At 57.2% G+C, this 18,320-nt stretch overlaps 1 protein-coding gene and 1 long non-coding RNA gene across 2 annotated transcripts in view; both read right to left on the bottom strand.

The window, feature by feature from the left end:
• The window catches only part of LOC102420523, a gene marked incomplete at its 3' end in the record, with an annotated part of 139,640 nt that overhangs the window by 112,151 nt on the left and 9,169 nt on the right, over positions 1-18,320 (bottom strand). The window lies entirely within an intron of this gene.
• On the bottom strand, positions 11,773-14,063 carry LOC106695178. The gene is made up of 2 exons (XR_002827204.1): positions 12,532-14,063; positions 11,773-12,097 (listed from the first exon to the last, which is right to left on the bottom strand). It is a non-coding gene; the product is annotated as an uncharacterized LOC106695178 (long non-coding RNA).

Here is an 18,320-nt window from a genome sequence, read left to right as displayed (position 1 = left end):
CGAGCGGCGGGAAGTCCAAAACCGTCCCTGTTCCAGACCGGGCCAGGAGCCGGACCGTCACCGCCGACAGAGGAGGAGGGCGGTCCGTTTATTAAATTCCACGTCAGCCCAATGCGAGTTATGCGGGGACTTTTCTACGTCTGGGTTTCGTTTTTAAACCAATACCATGTGCATCGTACAGGTTATCTGAACAAAAAAGGCAAGTCACAAAAAGAAGGGGGATTGGGGAAGGAAAGGGAGAAAGACAAAGGAGTGCAAAAGAGAAAGAAGAAAAGGAATGACAACAGCAACGACTAATATTTGATCCCGTGATTTTTAATAATTTCCCAAAATCACATTAGAAATATTATGGCCAAAAACATGCATTTTCTTTCCCAGCTCTGCGGGCCCAGCCAGCAAAATCAAGGACCGAACACAGAGTCAGCCTCTACCTTCACGTCTGAGAGGCACTTGCCAGGAGTCCTGGAGGAATGGCCACCTTTCTAATTGTTTTGCATAAAGACCACGATTACTTATGATCTTTAAAAGTATGGGAGGAATACATGCCTATAACAGATTATCACCCTGTCTGATGGGGCCTAACAGCCACACGGGCCATTCCACGGCCCGGCAGCGGCCATGTAATCATGGCGCCCGGTTACGCCGTGCGGAGTCCACGGCGCCACAGCCGGTGGCCTGCCCCGGGATGTAGACGCTGCGGCCAGCAGAGGTGGGGAAGCAGAGGTGGGGAAGCAGAGGTGGGGAAGCGTTGACTATAAAGGGCAAAATCGGCTTAGAAGCCGGCCCGACGTCTGAGCACGGCTTCTCCAGCTCCCGTCTCCTCCGCCTCGTCAGCTTTTGCTGGGGCTGGAAGAGGGAGCAATAGAGGCACTTCTCGGGGACACACGCTGCGCACAGAGGCCACGGGTCATCGAAGGGGCACCAGGTACAGACGAGTCCCCGAGCGCATGGTCCTCCCTGAGGCTTCTGTTTGACAGGTTTCATGACCTTGACGTGTCCTGGCGCTCAGGTAGCAACTTCCACCTGGCGAGGCGTTTTAATACAGCGATGGGCGCCTTCAGCCCCACCCCCCACCCCCTGATTTCAAGGTGCCTTCAGCCCCCACCCCCTGATTTCAAGGCGCAGAGGAGGCTCGGCCGGGAGAGCCCTGCTGGCCGTGCTCGATGCTGGGTGATAAAGGGGCGTGCTCTGTAACTACCCGAGAGGAAGCCGGGGATTTCTCTGAAGTGACGGTGGCCTGGAGAAGAGAAGAAGCGAGGCCATCACACTGCGCATCATCCTTGCTTTCGTTCTGGAACTCGCTAGTGAACTGCGGCTGCCTGAGACGCCGGCTCGCTGGGGTCCCGGCTCGGGCTGCAGGCTCGGACGAGGCCCCGACGGCCCAGGAGGGGAATCAGGACTCAGCTTTTTATTTCTCCTTTTTCTCCTTCATTCCGAAAAAAAACTCCAGAATGTAGGGCAGCACAGAGCACTCCCCACCCGCCTCCCCCAAGTCTGACATGTTCTTCCTGCCGGACGTCGGCTTTCTCCCCCCACAGGCCCGCCTGCCGAGGAGCGGCCCTGTCCACCTGTGCCTTCCCGGCCTCGCACGGGCACACGGGGCCTCTGGCTCACGACAGGCCCTTGTCCAGCAGCAGCGCTGAGACCTGAGCGTGCACCTCGCCCGCGTGTGCAGCTCCGAGGAGCAGAGACGAGCATGAAGGACGCGGAGCCACGGTGGCGGCTTTGCTCTAACGGGGTTTGCACAGGGGCCTTCCGGGCAGGCGTCCAGGCTCACGGGCCGAGCCCAGCCCGAGGGGCCGCACCTCGATGCAGGGAGCCGAGGGGGTCCGAATTGTCATTTTAAACGAAACACGACTCTCATCCGGCCAGGCCGCGGCTCCTCGTCCTCCTCCTGAAGGGACCTCTTTCCTTCTCTTTCTTTCAGAGCTCACACTTGAAAACCACTCCAGTAAGCAGTGATGTGTGCACACACGCGTGCCCCCTGCGCACACACAAACATGCACACACACACACACCCCCCTTCAAATGAGGGTTAATAAATATATCCACAGCCCCCCTCTTCTCAAGCACGAATTCCACACAAAGAACTCGATATAAACAAACCACATTTAATAAGAATAAGTGAACTCTCTGCCAAGCTCACAGCAGGACCTCTGAAAAAGTCCTGGGGCCGGAGAAGGGTTTGTGTGTAAATCACACACCAGTTCCTCAGCAAGGCTTTTCCCTGGAGAAGTTCAGACACTTCCCCGCAATGAAAAAGGCCGGAGAAAGTCAGGACTGTGAACACACTCCTCTGGGGCCCCAGAAGCACCCACAAAATGAGCTGTAAACTCGAGTTGTAGCCCCCGGAGGCTGGGACCCCCGGGAGCCCCTGAACGGGCCCACCTGGAAGGGAGGTTTCCCGTTCACCCGGCGCTCAGCCGCGAAGGAACCCGGCCCGTCCCAGCGCCCTCCGCAGCCGGGCAGCCGGAGACCGCCGTCCTGGTTCCGCGAGGCAGCACAGAGGTCCGCACACACGCAGCAGCGCGACCCTTCTCGCTCGTTTTTGTTTTGGAAAATACAGTTATTTTTCATCGGAAAAAACAGTATTCGTATTAACGAGCAATGGTGTACCCTTGTTATTTTTACATGGATCAGTAAGTATTTCCAAAGCGTCTGCTTCCATTGCTGCTCTATTAGATACTGATGGCGGTCACCCGCCTAAAACAAAGCTCTCTGGGGCCTTGATAATTCGCAGTAGTTTTATAATAATAATGTAGTATGAATACCTAACATGTATTAATATGTAATATTATAATTTCGATCCTGAGACCAAGATGCTTGGGAGCACTGCGCTCCCTGGGGGGCTCCACTGGTCGCCAGGGTCCCAGCTGGTCCTGTCGGCCCAGGACATGCCCCGAGCCCTCTCCCCCACCCCCTCCCCCCCCTCCCCGCCCCCCACATAGCTCACGGGGGCTCCTTGCTCACCTTCTCCATCAAGGCCTTGGTGTTGTCAGTCACAGAGCTGCTGTGTATGAATGAGGTTTCTACATGGCCATCTCCCAGCCCCTTGCTCCAGACTTTTGGGGAATTCACGTTCTGACAGTCGTTCCCAGCCAGCCCCCTGAAACCCCAAACAAATCACAGACTACAGGCCCTCTTGTGTCAAAAGAGAGTCCAGTGCGCCCTCTAGTGGGCGGACACGTAAGCGCAGAGCCGGGAAGAAGAGGTGCCTGGGGATGGACAGGGGGGCTCTGGCCTCGTCCCAGAAAACCCAGACACCATCCGAGCAGAGAAGATCTAACTACTTGGTGACACTTGGCTGGACACACGGCCGCTCCACCCGAGAACGCGGCTCCAGCCTCCTGCGGCCACAGGTGGCCGCGCCACAGGCCGCCCGGGGAGTGGGGGGTAAAGGTGACGTACCTTCCACCCCCTGCCTCCTTCCCCCCTCTTCCCACTCCCCCTCCTGGTGGGAACGCGCCTGAGACATTAGAGCCAGGCAGTTGTGAGGACTCAGACAGGGCGGGAGGCAGGGTCCCGGGGAGACCAGTGTCTACAGGAAAGCAGGCATCGCAGCAGGGACGCAGCTGCGCCAGGGGGCGCGGGCGCGCACATCGGAAAGGACAGGCGGGAGAGGGGAGCGTTATAATAAAGCCCGCACACCCCCGGCTTCCAGAACACACGCCTCAAAGTAAACCCATTCGCAGACACCGCTGTCTGACACCCAGCTCCCAAGGTCACCTGGAAGGCGGCGGCTGGTACCCCCTGACTAGGAGGACGGCGCCTCCGCAGAATCTGTAAGTTCTTCCCCCAAACCTGTGTAAGCCAACAGCACCTCCTTCCACCTGTGGCTAATGGGGCTTCTCGGACAGAGACACCAATCAGCCAGCAGACAGGCTGAGCAACCAGCTAACCATCCGGGGGAAGAAGCCACCTGACACGCCCGCCTCCAGCAAACCCCAGTTAAAGTCCAATCTTATTCTTGTTTTAATATATTTGCATTGATTTCAGAGAGGAAGGGAGAGAGCGAAACATCCATGATGAGAGAGAATCACGGATCGGCTGCCCCCCACTGGGGATCGAGCCCGCAACCGGGGCATGTGCCCTGACTGGGAACCAAACTGTGACCTCCTGGTTCATAGGTCGATGCTTAACCACTGAGCAACACCAGCCGGGCCCAATTGATATCACATTTTAAATGTAAAAAATGGAACTGTAAGAGGGCCAGAGACCATGAAGGATAATGGTGATGTTCTCTCAGCACTCGAGGTGCGGAAGGAAGCACCGGTCATCCTTTCCGCGTCACTCACTCCCGACAGACGTCCTTCCTGTCACGAGGTCACCCGGCCCCAAAGCTGAATAAAGTTGAAAACCGCCCTGGCCGGTGTGGCTCAGTAGGTAGAGCGTCAGTCTGCTGCCTGAAGGGTCCTGCGTTCTATTCCAGGTCCAGGGCACATGCCTAGGTTGTGGCCTCGATCCCCAGTAGGGGGCATGTAGGAGGCAGCCGATCAGTGGTTCTCTCTCATCATTGATGTTTCTCTCTCTCTCTCCCTCTCCCTTCCTCCCTGAAATCAACAAATATATATTTAAAATAAATAAAATAAATAAAAATAAAGCTGAAAACCAAAATGGAAATTCAAGAAGAGGGAGCGACCGGCCACTCCATCATTCACAGTCACAGTTAAGCCTGGGGGGGGTGGGGGCGAGGGGGGAGTGGCCTTTGTGGCCTGGAAGCTGTGTGACCCTTTCCCAGTGCCCGCTCCGCCAGCTGCACATTCCCAGCCTAAAATACGTTTTGCCCCAACCGTGGTCCTAAACAAACATCAACAAGGACCAGTAGCATCGCCGAGAGCCGCAACTGCTGGACACGGAGGAGGCTGTGACCGGCCCTTCCTGACGTCCACACCGGCCGGTGACACGGACAGGGCCCGGAGCTCGGACCCAGCGCGCCCGTCCCCACGGCACCCGCCACAGAGCGCCCTCCCGGAGGGGCACTGGCCGTGGCTACCTCTAACGTCAGCTCACGCTCACCGCTTCAGCAACGCTGACTCCGGAATGTGACCTTGACATCCAGCCAGCGTCACAGGCCAGTGGTCATTTCAAAGGACAAGGAACACTGAGTAAAGATGAAATGGAAGGCATTTCCCAACTCGCCCTCAAAGGAAACCCCTCGAGGGTCAGGTCCCTGCAATGAAGAATAAAGTAGCCCGGCCCGCGGGGCTCAGGGGTTGGGCGTTGACCTATGAACCAGGAGGTCATGGCTCGATTCCCGGTCGGGGCACACGCCCGGGTTGCGGGCTCGATCCCCAGTGGGGGGCCTGCAGGAGGTGGCTGATCCATGATTCTCTCATCAGTGATGTTTCTATCTCTCTCTCCCTCTCCTTTCCTCTCTGAAATCAATACAAGTATATTAAAAAAAAGAAAGAACAAAGTTAAAGAATAAAGCAATCAACACATTTCATGAGCCAAAAAGGCGTCCTTAGAGATACGACACCTGACCCAGGTCAGGGTGACCACAACTGTCCACGGGCAGGTACAGCCGGGAGAGGACGGAGATAAAGGGACTGAACAGTGCCCTGTTCCAGCTCTAACCGGCTCCACAGCGACATCTGGAGGCAGGACCTGGGGCTCCTGTTGTAGAGGCAGGGCAGGCGGCCAGGGATCCTTCCAGAGGCCCAAGGCTGAGAGCGATCCCAAGGTCAAATTCCAGAGTTAGTCAAACCCACGCTTCCCGCCCCCAGTGCTCCAGCCTGCAGCCCCCTCCCCGAAGGTCATGTCTGAAGCAACCGCAGCACTAGCGATGCGACGGTCACTAGGCAGGAAACGCAGTGACCCTGGGCGGTAACGAGGGGAAAGGCCTTACTGATGCCACATCCCCTGAGCGTTTCCCTCGGGTACCACCGTCCAGAAGCCACCAGACGCTTACCCACGACAGAAGCTTCATGACAGAAAGTGGCATCTGGGGAGTACAGGGCAGACCCCGTCCACAGGAAAACATGGGGAGGGACTCACGGAAAACCCTCTTTCCCACCCAAGTTACAGTGCAGAGACGGGGACATGTGCTTATTTGGGTAAATGACCTAAACCAGGGGTGGGCAACCCCTGGCACGCGTGCCAAACATGGCACGCCAGTAACTTTTGCTGGCACGCGAAACCCTCTCTTATAATCTTCCATTTACAACTTTTTTCTTAATATCGACTTTTTTATTTTTCAGATAAATTCAGTGTAGGTGCGTCTTAGATAAATAAGTCATTTTACATAACATGTATACATTAAAAATAAATGTATTTTTCATCATCATATACTGTGTTTTTGTCGCTCGAATGAATTTTATTATTTCTTCAAGGTTCTTCACATACGTACACCTGAAGAGATATCAAGTAGGCGTAACATGTTCTCAAAAAATTAGGGGTGGCACACAGAAGAATTTTGAGTCAGAGATTTGGCATGCACTCACAAAAAGATTGCCCACCCCTGACCTGAACCCACTTCTCCGGCACCCTGGGCTTCTCTGCCAGGGCCCAGCACACACCTGCTCTCCTTCCTCAGCAGGGAGCGGGTCCCGGCGCTGTGGGGAAAGGATGGCCTTGCTCGTAGTCCAGTCTGACCATGGGACCAAGTTCTGAAATGTGGGAAGGAAGCCAGGCCCGGGTGATGGTCTGGGAGGCTTCTTCCCTCGGGCCTGGGATGGGAGCCCAGGGCTGCGCTCCAGCAGCCGCTTTGGACCACGAGGTTTAAGTCGTGCTGCGGCGGATAAGGAGTCGGGATCCTGGAAGATCGGGGGCCACGGTATCAGCCCCAGATCACCTGCCCCCCATCTGTGTACAGAAACGGCCTTCTCTCTTCCCAGCTGCTGTGCAGGGGAGAGCAGACCCGACTCCACCTGACCCCCACGCGTGACGGTCCCTGCTTCGCAACATGTCCAAGCACCTCAGTTACCTGAAAGGACGCCGCTGAATTCTCAAATCTTTAACTTACTTTAAGTATTTTCCATAAGCACCTGTGTGACCATACGTGTGTGCGGAGCTGGGGACTCTGTTGCAAAATTAAATGGCACCAGAAAGCCCTGCGCTGGGCACAGCAGGTGGAGGAAGAGTACCTGCCAGCTTTCAGGGACGTATCTCTTGGAAGCGCCTTCCGTATTTTACTTCACGCCCGACTAGAAGGTCCTTCCTCAATGCCGAGGTCACCCAGCTTCCTGTTAGCTTCGGGCAGACCCAGGAAGCGGGGCAGCATCTGAAAGATCTTCTCTAAGGAGAGTCCCCCCCTTAGAGCGCCACCCCTGGTGGAAACCTAACCTAAAACAAGGCATTGGGAACCTCAGGCTGAGCAGCTGGGCCTTCCGGAGACCACGCTGTGACACGCACTGGCGCCAGGCCACCAAGGCGGGCTCGATGTGATTGGTCGGGGGGCCCACCATCGCCCCATGATCGCCCCGCAGAGGGAGGCCCAGGCCACCCGGCCGGCAGCCACAGAGGGAGGCCCAGGCCACCCGGCCGGCAGCCACAGAGGGAGGCCCAGGCTACCCGGCTGGTGGCCCTGCAGCAGGTGGGCGGGGCCTCCCTCTGTGGGGCGATGGATCTGGGGGCCCTGCGATTGATCGCCCCACAGATGAGGAGGCCGGCGACGCTGTAGGGGGTGTGCAGGGCCGGCCAGTGATCGCCCCGCAGAGGGAGGCAACCAGTGGCGGAGGGGAGGTGGGGGGGAGTGCAGCAGAGATGGCAAGCAGTGGCAGTGGCGGGGGCCAAGCCAGCTGCCGGCAGCCGGGGGAAGGAAATCCCCGATAGGCCCTGATCGCCGGCCAGGCCCAGGGACCCTACCTGAGGGGTCCCGGATTGCGAGAGGACGCAGGCCGGGCTGAGGGCCACCGCGTGACCCCCACCCCCACCCCCTGCACGAATTCCGGGCACCGGGCCTCTAGTCTAAATATAATTCACCCAGTGGCTGTGTTGGGAAAAGGAGTCTGCATTCTTCTTCAGAACCGCAGGGAATGAGCCACTCTAGATAAGATGTTAAATACCCTTTCTAGGTGCCATACTTGGCTTTCTGCCTGCGATTTCCTCATCTATAGATCAGAGGTAATTACACTTACCTCACAGGCCACACGGCTTTTTAACATGCATCTCAAATGATGCCTCCGTGAGCGGCAGGACAATGGTGGTGTTATTATGCAATTTGCTGCCTCCTTAAGAGCTCGCTGAACACAATTCAGCTTTTGGAGATGACTCAGACCCGTTAGTGGGTCAGCGGAGAGCAGCCTAATTACTCAGCTCCGTGTTAGGTGCAATCCCCCATGGAGCAGAGGCGTGTGTAGACAAGCTACCCTGCAAGCCTGCGAGGCTCTCGAAGAGGTGAGCACACCCTGGGACCACAGTAACTTACTGAATGCTTCCTCTGTGCGATTTCAGGGTGTCTGTGGGGGGCTCTGTCACCAGTGAATGAGTCTAACGGAGGGTCTGCAGCTGGTGGCTCATGTGAACATCGAGGTCACAGAGGACTTCCTGGGGCGGGGGCCTGGCCGGGGGCACAGCAGCAGGGTGCCCTCCGACCCTGTGGGAACGGGGCTGGCTGGGTGGTGCAGCCCAACCTGACCCAGACCAGGGAAACACCCAACCCGAGTGTCCTCACCCGCCCAGCTCGGCACGACGCTCGGTAAAGCCCTCTGTGTGCCCCAGCCCCCCCCACCTCCCCCCAACACCACGAGGTTTCTTCGAGTTCTAAGTCCTGTGGGTCTGTTACTGAGCCCCGCTTCGTAGGGGAGGGAGGGAAGCGGGCAGCAGGGAAGAGCTGATCGTAAGGAAGACATCACATGGGTGAGTGCTACGTGACACGGTAAATCCAGAGGGACCAGTGGTACAATAACAGCCGCACTCACGGACACAAGACCTTGCAGAACACACAGGGCGATGCTTTGACACCCGGCCCTGGGCAAGGCCGCCCACATACCCTCCTCTGGTCGCAACCCTGTGGACGACGCAGGGGTTCCAGGGAAAGGAACCCCACAGGCTGATCCCGTGACGGATCCCTACTGGGCGGGTCGCAGTGGGTATGACACCCCAGGCCCAGAACTTTTTAGCAGGAAGTTTGTCTTTTGTCCATTATTCTGTCACGCAGGCCCACACGCCCGGGGATAAGCTGTGACCGCCCTGAGGAGGCACATACGCTGGTCACTTCTGCAGTTCAAGCCCACCGGCCCCCGCCTCCTGTAAGCGGCCGCGTTCCCTCCTCACCCGCACGCAGAAGGGGCTGTGGACTGCCCTCCCGGAGCACCGGAGCCTTGCGCCCTAGCAGGTCACCCGTTTGGCTCAAATAACCTCATAAAACCCCCTCCAGGCTTGGCGGTCCCTCCGTCCACAGCACTGGATTCGCCGTGGGCACCACTCCCCCGACCCCCGGTCCCTATGGTTTGGGGGGATGAGCCCACCTTTCGCACCAGAGGTGGGCAGAGCTGCAGGCCTGGCCACAGGGTCAGGCTCCTGATGGACACAGCCTCCGCCGGGACAGTCAGAGGGAATGAGGCCCTAACACGGGGCTTCTGCGGGAGCTGCTGGAAGGGTTGCTGAGGCCAGAATGCAGACGAGAGCTGACAGCCCCGTGACCTGTCACCTGCATGGGAAAGGCGCCCACAGAGCACAGCGGAGCGCAGGTGAGCGCCCCCCGTCACACCTTCACCAGCTCTGACCCCAGGGATGCCCCGTCCCAGCTGCCCCCTCTGCTTGGGCCGGTTTGCAGTCTGGGCTACAACCGAAACTCTAATCCGCTCCCTCAGTTTCCAGTGAAGAGCCCCCATAACCACCCCCCGCCCCCCAGGAAAGCACGATTGGCCCACACCTTTCCCTGCACTGATTCCCCAGCGAAGCTCTGGGTCCGAACCTCTAGAGCTGCCGCCCCAGGAACTGAGAGACAGAGCGCTCCTCCCACGAGAAAACCATCCTCCAGCAAAACTGCCCACAGGTAGTTCCGTCATTTTGCAAAAATACAGTATTGGGCACCAGCTGTGGTTATAAGAAATTCAGTCATGTTCTGTGCACCATGATCGCCTCGTTCCGATTAAAGACACTCTAACCTGGCTGGGAGGGTAAGACCCCCAGGACCTGGGAGCCAACCTTGGACCTGGAGTCAGCCTTGGACCTGAAGTCAGCCTTGGAATGCGGCCCATTCTCATTGGAGAACTGCCTATTATCAGGGGAAGATTAACAACCTTGTTGCCCAAACAATGACCACCAGGGGGCAGATGCTCAACGTAGGAGCTGCAGAGCAACAGCAACTTTGCAGAGTGCCCTCTCGCACTCTGGGACCCCTAGGGGGATGTGGGACTGCCGGTTTCGGCCCAATCCCCGCAGGCCAGGCCGAGGGACCCCACCTGCCGAAGGGACCCCTTTGAGCCCTGGCGCCGCCCCAAGTTCGGCCGCCCCAGGAGGGATTACAGGAGGTTGACTCCAGGGCGTGTCCGGCCCCTCTCACCCAGTCCCGCCGGCCACCTTCTAATTAATTTCCTTTCAATGTGCGAGAATCCGTGCACCAGGCCTCTAGTTTTTCATGACGTTTTTTGTATCGAAATATGAGAGCAAAGCACACCCATGCGCAATAGTGCCAGAGCCGCACGGGAAGTCTTTACCTGTGGACGGTGGGAGAGCTACCGCTCAACACAAGCGCGTTTTCCTACCACTCCCTGCAACAGGGAGACAGACTCTCCTGTCCGCACCCAAGCGTTGGAAAGAGCTGATCACAAAATCAAACACAATGAAGGTCAAGCGAAGACATAACCTGGACCGGCCACAGCGCCATGGCTTCCTGTTGTCAGTACAGAGTGATGGGCTTTCCCATCAGAAATTCAACCGGAGAGAAACCCCTGCACCGGGCCCTGGAAACCCAGGCCAGGGCGGCCTTCGCCCAGCCCGGCCCCTTCCATCATTTCCCCATCAGCCGTTTCCCTAATTCCCACATCAGGGGACCAGGAAAAGGGCAGCCGCAGAGGCACCATTAACGATGAACCATCCGCAGGAGCTACAAATCCCAGCCCTGCCAGTGCTCCCAGTGTCTTCAAAATGTTAACTTTTGAAATGAAAGATGTCATTTCTTTTTTACTTTTAATATATTTTTATTGACTTTAGAGAGAGGAAGGGAGAGGGAAAGAGAGATAGAAGCATCAGTGATGAGAAGGAATCATTGACCGGCTGCCTCCTGCACAACCACCCCCAACCCCAACCCCGGCAGATCAAGCCTGCAACCCGGGCATGTGCCTTGACCGGAAATCGAACCATGACCTCCTGGTTCAACACTCAACCACTGAGCCACGCCGGCCGGGCAAAGATGTCATTTCAATCAATGCTCTTATTAATCTCAACGTGCATTTTCAATGCGCTCCATTTCTGAAATGTATGAAGAACTCAGCCTATAGTGACCCCAAGTACACCTGTTTATGGAGCGGATTCCGTCTGCCCCCAGATGGTTCTATCCAGGGCGCGTTCCTCACCATCAATCTTCCTCCCACCAGCTCCTCTAAATATAACCCAGGGCAGCGCCCGTCCCGTCCCCCCGTCCCCCCGTCCCTCAGGGAGGCTCGGCAAGCACTTGCCAAGCCCGTCCTCTGATATTCGGAAGAAATTAGCGACATCACATGAGTTCCTGGCAGCCACTGCGCCTCGGGGGCCTGACATGAAGGAAGTCGGGAACAGTGCACGGTCAGACGGTCACGTCTCTCTCGCTGCTGCTAAACTGGCCAGAAATCGGACTAAATAAGAAAACTTTTCACGTCCTCCCTCCGATTCAATGAGCCCAGAGCCTCTCTGGACAAACAAAATACAGAAGTGTTTAATCTTTTCAAAGAGGCAGGTGATGTGTGGACGGACCAGACAGGGGCCGGGTCTGGGCTAAGGAGCTGCGGCCTCAGCGGGACTGCACGGCCCAGGGCCTGCGCATCGGGCCCGAGAAGAGGGTCCGGGTTCCTGAGCCGCGGGGACGGCTCTCCCGAGTCTACGATGGGCCTTTCTGACGCTATCGAGGCCAAATCCCACGGGACTCAAAGCAGGTCAGGCGGGTGGATGTGGCCACTGCAGTCCTTCGTGGTTCTTCATTTTTCTTTTCTTTTTTTAACATCTTTTTATTGATCTCAGAGAGGAAAGGAGAGGGAGAGAGAGAGAGAGAGAAACATCAATGATGAGAGAGAATCATGGATCAACTGCCTCCTGCACGGCCCCTACTGGGGATCAAGCCCACAACCGGGGCATGTGCCCTTGACTGGAATCGAACCCGGGACCCTTCAGTCCACAGACTCTAACCACTGAGCAAAACCGTCTGTGGCCAGTTTTTCATTTGTCCATCCACTCAGGGGTTTGTCAAGGGCACATGCCCTGCGAAAGGGAGGGTAGAGTACCCTGGAAAGACATCAGTGTGAAAAGAGTTTCCTACCCAAGGTGGCCTGGAAGTTAAGGAATTAAAGGGTGTGTGTGTTTTTAGATAAAAATGTGTGTGTTTTTTAATACATTGTAAAATACGTGTGGGAAAGTGGCAGGACTGAATTAAAGCTGAATAGTTATTTATACCTGTTTCCTGTTCAGCCGGTGACAGCGTTCAGCTGGGATTTCAGAGGCCCTGGATGAAATTTCCCAGAACAGCCCGCGCGCTCGGGGGTCTGCGGGAGGGAGGACCCCGGACACATCCTGCAATTCACACGCTGGGAACACAGGCGCCCTGGGAACGCGGGCGGGAACCGGCAACTTCAAAACAAAGCACACTTCCTCTGCCAAACCGTTTCCAAACGCCCCCCAAGGACGGGAGGGGAGAAAACACGACGCGTCCGGACACAAAGGCAGGCAGCGGGGGCCTTAACAGTCCTGTTGGTGTAATCAGCCGTGCGTTCCTCTGCGTCTGGGAAGTGGACTGTGTGAGCTGGGACCCAAACCACACCGCCACGTGCTGGGTGTCCACCTGGCCCTTCTGCCCAACGCCCACCCACTGGTCACTGGGCTAATGGGCCAGCTTGGGCACCATGAAAGCCAAGACCTCAAATCAGAGACAAAAGATACAGCAAAATAAATGAAATGAAAGGAAACCGAACAACAGCAGAAGAACCGGCCGGAACGAGCGTGGGAGTTGGTAAACGTGAAAGAGAAGAGACGAAGGTGGCGGGTGAGAGGGTGGACGGCAGCGGCCTGGCTCGGAGGGACGAACGCCCGTGGTCCCGGGGCTGACGCGGACCCGCTCCCACCCCCAGTCCCATTGCCCGCTCCAGGCCGCCTCCCCTGGGCCTCGGCCTCCCTCCCACACCAGCACCCCAGCCGGCCCCCCACAACCCATCGCTCTGTCTTAGCATTTATTACATGATCTTGAAATGTCTGTTAACACGCCTGTTGCTTCCAGGAACCCCAGAAAACATGGCAGCTCCTGAGACGCGGAACACGCTCCAGGATGGTTGGGATGGAACCCCAACAGCCACAGGGCCCTGAATCCCCGTTACAGAACGGGACGGCCTTGGGGAGAAACCCCACTGCCCGCTCCCAGCACCGCACACCATGCCGTCCGCACACGACACTTCCAATCAGCACGTGCACCACACGTCTCAGAGGCGTCCACCTGCCATCTGCACATCCCCAGGGGACGCCCTCCCGAGGGACCAGCGCCTCCCATGACCGATGTTCAAGCTACGTCCGTGGGAAACAATTTAATAAAGAAACAGGAGGGACCATGCCCAGCCGCTCAGGGACAGCCAGCCCCATGGACACGCGTGCCCATGACACACCCCGTCGGAAAAGCTCCGTGTGCGCTGTGTGGAGCCTCCCGGGCTCTCCGCACTGGCCTCTCTTCATGGCCCGTGAGAACTGCCACCCGGAGCGGTGGCCTGGCGTCCCCACAGCGCGCTCCGCCAGGTCCAGGCCACCACCGTGCCTCCCGACTCACACGCCAGATTCTAGGTTCAGTCTCACACTCACTGCTTCATGTAGAAAACACTAAGATGGCTGAGCCTGCTTCAAGAAAGATACTTAAATGTTCTGTTTTTAAAAATGCTGAAACAGTCCTTTTAGAAAACATTTTTTAAAAAGCTACAGCCCCAGCTGGTTTGGCTCAGTGGATAGAGTGTCGGCCCTATGGACTGAAGGGTCCCGGGTTCGATTCTGGCCAAGGGCACGTACCTTGGTTGCAGGCTCGATCCTCGAGCCTGGTTGGGGCTCCTGCAGGAGGCAACCAATAGATAATCGATGTGTCTCCCACATTGATGTTTTTCTCTGTGTCACTCCCCCTCCCTTCCACTCTCTCTAAAAATCAATGGAAAAATATCTTCAGGTGAGGATTAACAACAAAAAGCTACCAATTCTACAATTCTACCTTTAAATCAAATCCTACAATTACTCTCATTTCTTATACTTTTTTTAAAAATTGGTTTCAGAGAGAGGAAGGGAGGAATAGAAACGTGGATGAGAGAGAAAAACACCCCTTGGCTGCCTCCTGTGCGCCCCACACTGGGGATCGAGCCAGCGACCTGGGCAGGTGGCCTGACCGGGAATCAAACCGTGACCTCCTGGTTCATGGGTCAGTGCTGAGCCACTGAGCCATGCCAGCTGGTCTTTTTAGAGAAGAGACTGAAGTGGACGGAGAAAGACAGACTCCAGGAGATAGAAGAGGGTGTGGGGACAACAGGGAAAGTTCAAGAGGGGACAGGACGGGCCCCGCGGGCTGACCGCCTGGGAGGGGCAGTGGAGGAAACACAGACAATACAGAAGCACGTGAAGGAGGGAAGGAAGGCTGCTGAAGTTCATGGTTAAGGAGAGATCTTGCCCGGCTGTGGGAGCCCTTGCTGGCTCAGGGGTGGGAGAAAGAACAGGTGCAGGGACCTCTGAGGGGACATGAAGTTGTCACACAGAGAAGGACCTGCAGCCCTGGGTCTGGACGAGACCATACCATGACCGTGACCGTGACCGTGGACAGGAGAGATGCAGGGACACGGGCCGTGGGCGGGGGTCACCGAGGAGGCCGCGAAGAGCTGGCCGCATGGGCGCGGGGCGTTGGAGATGGAGAGGGTCACGGGTCCGGGGAGAGGGCCCCGCGGGCAGCGCAGAGGATGGAGTCTATGGGCATCTGGTCCCGGGACCCGCCGGCTCTGGGCGGCTCTGGAATTTCAGATGGACACAGTGCAGGTCGCCGGCCACGGGCCGGTCTGGCTGAAACACAGTGCACTCCCCGGAGTGAAACAGACGATGAGACAGACAAGTTCACTGCAGACCTGTCTCCCGTGGCGCTGCCGTGAACGAAGTCCCTTTCCCCTTCGCCTGGTCCTCAGGCTTGGACGAGCCGGCGACCACACACCATCCGCCGCACGCAGCCAGGAAGTGATTCACTGACCCCCTCCCCCGGAGGCAGGAAGCCCGGCAAACAATGACGTGAGCCTTAATTCGTGCCTCGCACTTTTCATGATGAAAACACACACTTCAGAAGCTCAGCGGGGCCCAGCCAGCGTGGCTCCGTGGTTGAGCGTCGACCTATGAACCAGGAGGTCGGGGTTCGATTCTGGTCAGGGCACAGGCCCGGGTTGCGGGCTGGATCCCTAGTGGGGGCTGCGCAGGGGGCAGCCAGTCAGCGATTCTCTCTCATCACTGATGTTTCTCTCTCTCCCTCTCCCTTCCTCTCTGAAATCAATAAAATATATTTTTTAAAGTCCATGGTGGCCGAGAACACACAGGCATTCTCCAAACTGAAGCAAAGGGAGCCTCTCTCGGTGCTCATTTGCATGTGATTATCCCTTCCGGGCGAAGGGTGCTCCACATGATAATCAAACTCAGCAAGACAAGACTTTAAAGCAGCGGTTCTCAACCTGTGGGTCGCGACCCCTTTGGGGGTCGAATGACCCTTTCACAGGGGTCGCCTAAGACCATCGCAAAACACATATATAATTACATATTGTTTTTGTGATTCATCACTATGGTTTAATGATGTTCAATTTGTAACCATGAAAATACATCCTACATATCAGATATTTACATGACGATTCATCACAGTAGCAACATGACAGTGATGAAGTAGCAACGAAAATAATTTTATGGTTGGGGGTCCACCACATGAGGAACTGTATTGAAGGGTCGCGGCATCAGGAAGGTTGAGAACCACTGGTTTAAGGACACACGACTGACTGTCAGCTGGGGGGACACAGAGCCTGAACAGCTCTCGCTGTAGCACCCTCCCGTGTCGGGGTCCTGGGGCACCCAGCCTGCCCCTCGCTGTCCCTAAGGCCGAGTTTGGGGCGCAGCTGGGGCCCGTTATAAAGGGGTGTTGTCGGGTCACCCGTGAGCTTTCCCGAAAACCGCAGGCCCACGGGCTCCGAGTCCCAGGTGCATGGAGCAAGTACCTTTATCTCCAGTTCCTCCAAGCGACTGCCCTTCCTGTTTGAAACGCCTGCAGCGCCCTGGCCGGTGTCGCTCAGTGTCGGCCCTCGAACCCAAGGGTCCCGGGTTTGGTTCTGGTCAAGGGCACGTACCTCAGTTGCAGGCTCGATCCCCAGCCCTGGTTGGAATTCATGCGGGAGGCAACCAACCGATGTGTTTCTCTCACACCGATGTTTCTCTCTCTCTGTCTCTCTCCCACCCTTCCACTCTCTCTAAAAATCAATGGAAGAATGTCCTTGGGCGAAGAATGAATGAATGAATGAATGAATGAATGGATGAATGGATGAATGAATGAATGGATGAAATGGTCCATACCTTGGACTCGACAGTTTCACACCAAGGGACTCAACTTGAAGAAATAATCATAGATGTTTACATTAGAAGCTCACGCTGTCCACGCCCCCCACTAAGGCATCACCCCCAAGCCTGGCCCAGCGCTGACTCAGCGACAGCCCTCCATCCGAGGGGCTCACACAGCAGCCCACACCCGGCCTGCGATGAGCTGGCGACAGAAGGGGCCGAGCTCCTCTCCTCTGGGAGCTCCCATCTGGAAACCGGATCACGTTAAGCCGCCGAGGTAAGTGGCAACCACACCAGGGCCAGTGGCCATGCGGGACCAAGCTCAACTACACATCAGCAGGTGAGCTGTGTGATGAATTTTTATTGTAATAATAATAATTGTAAAACAAATGCAAACGTTCTGGGTAAGAAGTAACCTGAGGGGGTGGGTAGGAGCTTCCTGAGCCCACGCAGAGCCTCCGCCCAGCAGGTCCCTGCTCAGACCACAATCACTGGTTTCTCTCCCACAGGTTCCTTTCAGAGCCGCACAGAAACAACCGGGTATTGACTTACATCACTTGCTGCCAAAACAGTAACACCTTGTGTTTGCAAAACACACTTGGGTGGAGGCGGCGCTGCGGGCACAGAGCTGTGCGGGGGCCGCACCGGCCACCAGGAGGCGGCGCTGCGGGCACAGAGCTGTGCGGGGGCCACACTGGCCACCAGGAGGCGGCGCTGCGGGCACAGAGCTGTGCGGGGGCCGCACCGGCCACCAGGAGGCGGCGCTGCGGGCACAGAGCTGTGCGGGCCGCACCGGCCACCAGGAGGCGGCGCTGCGGGCACAGAGCTGTGCGGGGGCCGCACCGGCCACCAGGAGGCGGCGCTGCGGGCACAGAGCTGTGCGGGGGCCGCACTGGCCACCAGGAGGCAGGGCTCCGACCGTCCGAAACCGACCACCTACCGGGTGGGCACTCGCGAAGGGGCGGTGCATTTTTATTTTATTTGTCAATGTTTTTATTGATTTTAGGGAGAGAGGGAGAGAGAGAAACCTCGACGAGAGGGAAACACTGATCAGCCGCCTGCTGTACACCCTCTACCAGGGATGGAGCCGGCAAGCCAGGCAGGTGCCCTCCAGGTTCATAGGTGATGCTCAACCACTGAGCCACCGGCTGGCACATTTCCACGTTATTCCTGTGTTATTTCTAGCTAGCTCCACCTTAAAGTGTGGGTCTGAAGCAGCAGACCACTGAGAAAACGGGGTGTGGGAGAGAAGATGGAGGGAGCGGCTGGCCTCCCCTCTCTGGGACCCCGATTCCCTCAGGCTGGAGCACGGTGAGAAGCCCTGGAGCCACGCAGAAGGTCCCGTGTGAGAGGACACGTACGTTGGACGGAAACCTCCCCCGTCCATGCAGGAGGCACAGCCGCACCTGGCCCCGCTCACTGCCTGGCCCCCCTCACTGCCTGGCCCCCCTCACCGCCTGGCCCCGCTCACCGCCTGGCCCCCCTCACCACCTGGCCCCGCTAACGGCTGGCCCCCCCTAACGGCGGGACCCCCCAAAAAGATGGCCCCCAAAAATGGAGGGACCCCAAAGATTGGTGTTTCACGAGAAAAGGGGTTTCCCCTGACTGGCCCCTTCCCGGATTGGAGGAGACCGAGAATTGTCGGGACCGTCCATTAC

The sequence above is a fragment of the Myotis lucifugus genome, unplaced genomic scaffold, assembly GCF_000147115.1.
Source record: "Myotis lucifugus unplaced genomic scaffold, Myoluc2.0 scaffold_922, whole genome shotgun sequence".
Taxonomy (NCBI): domain Eukaryota; kingdom Metazoa; phylum Chordata; class Mammalia; order Chiroptera; family Vespertilionidae; genus Myotis; species Myotis lucifugus.
This window is presented reverse-complemented; position numbering and strand designations above follow the sequence as displayed.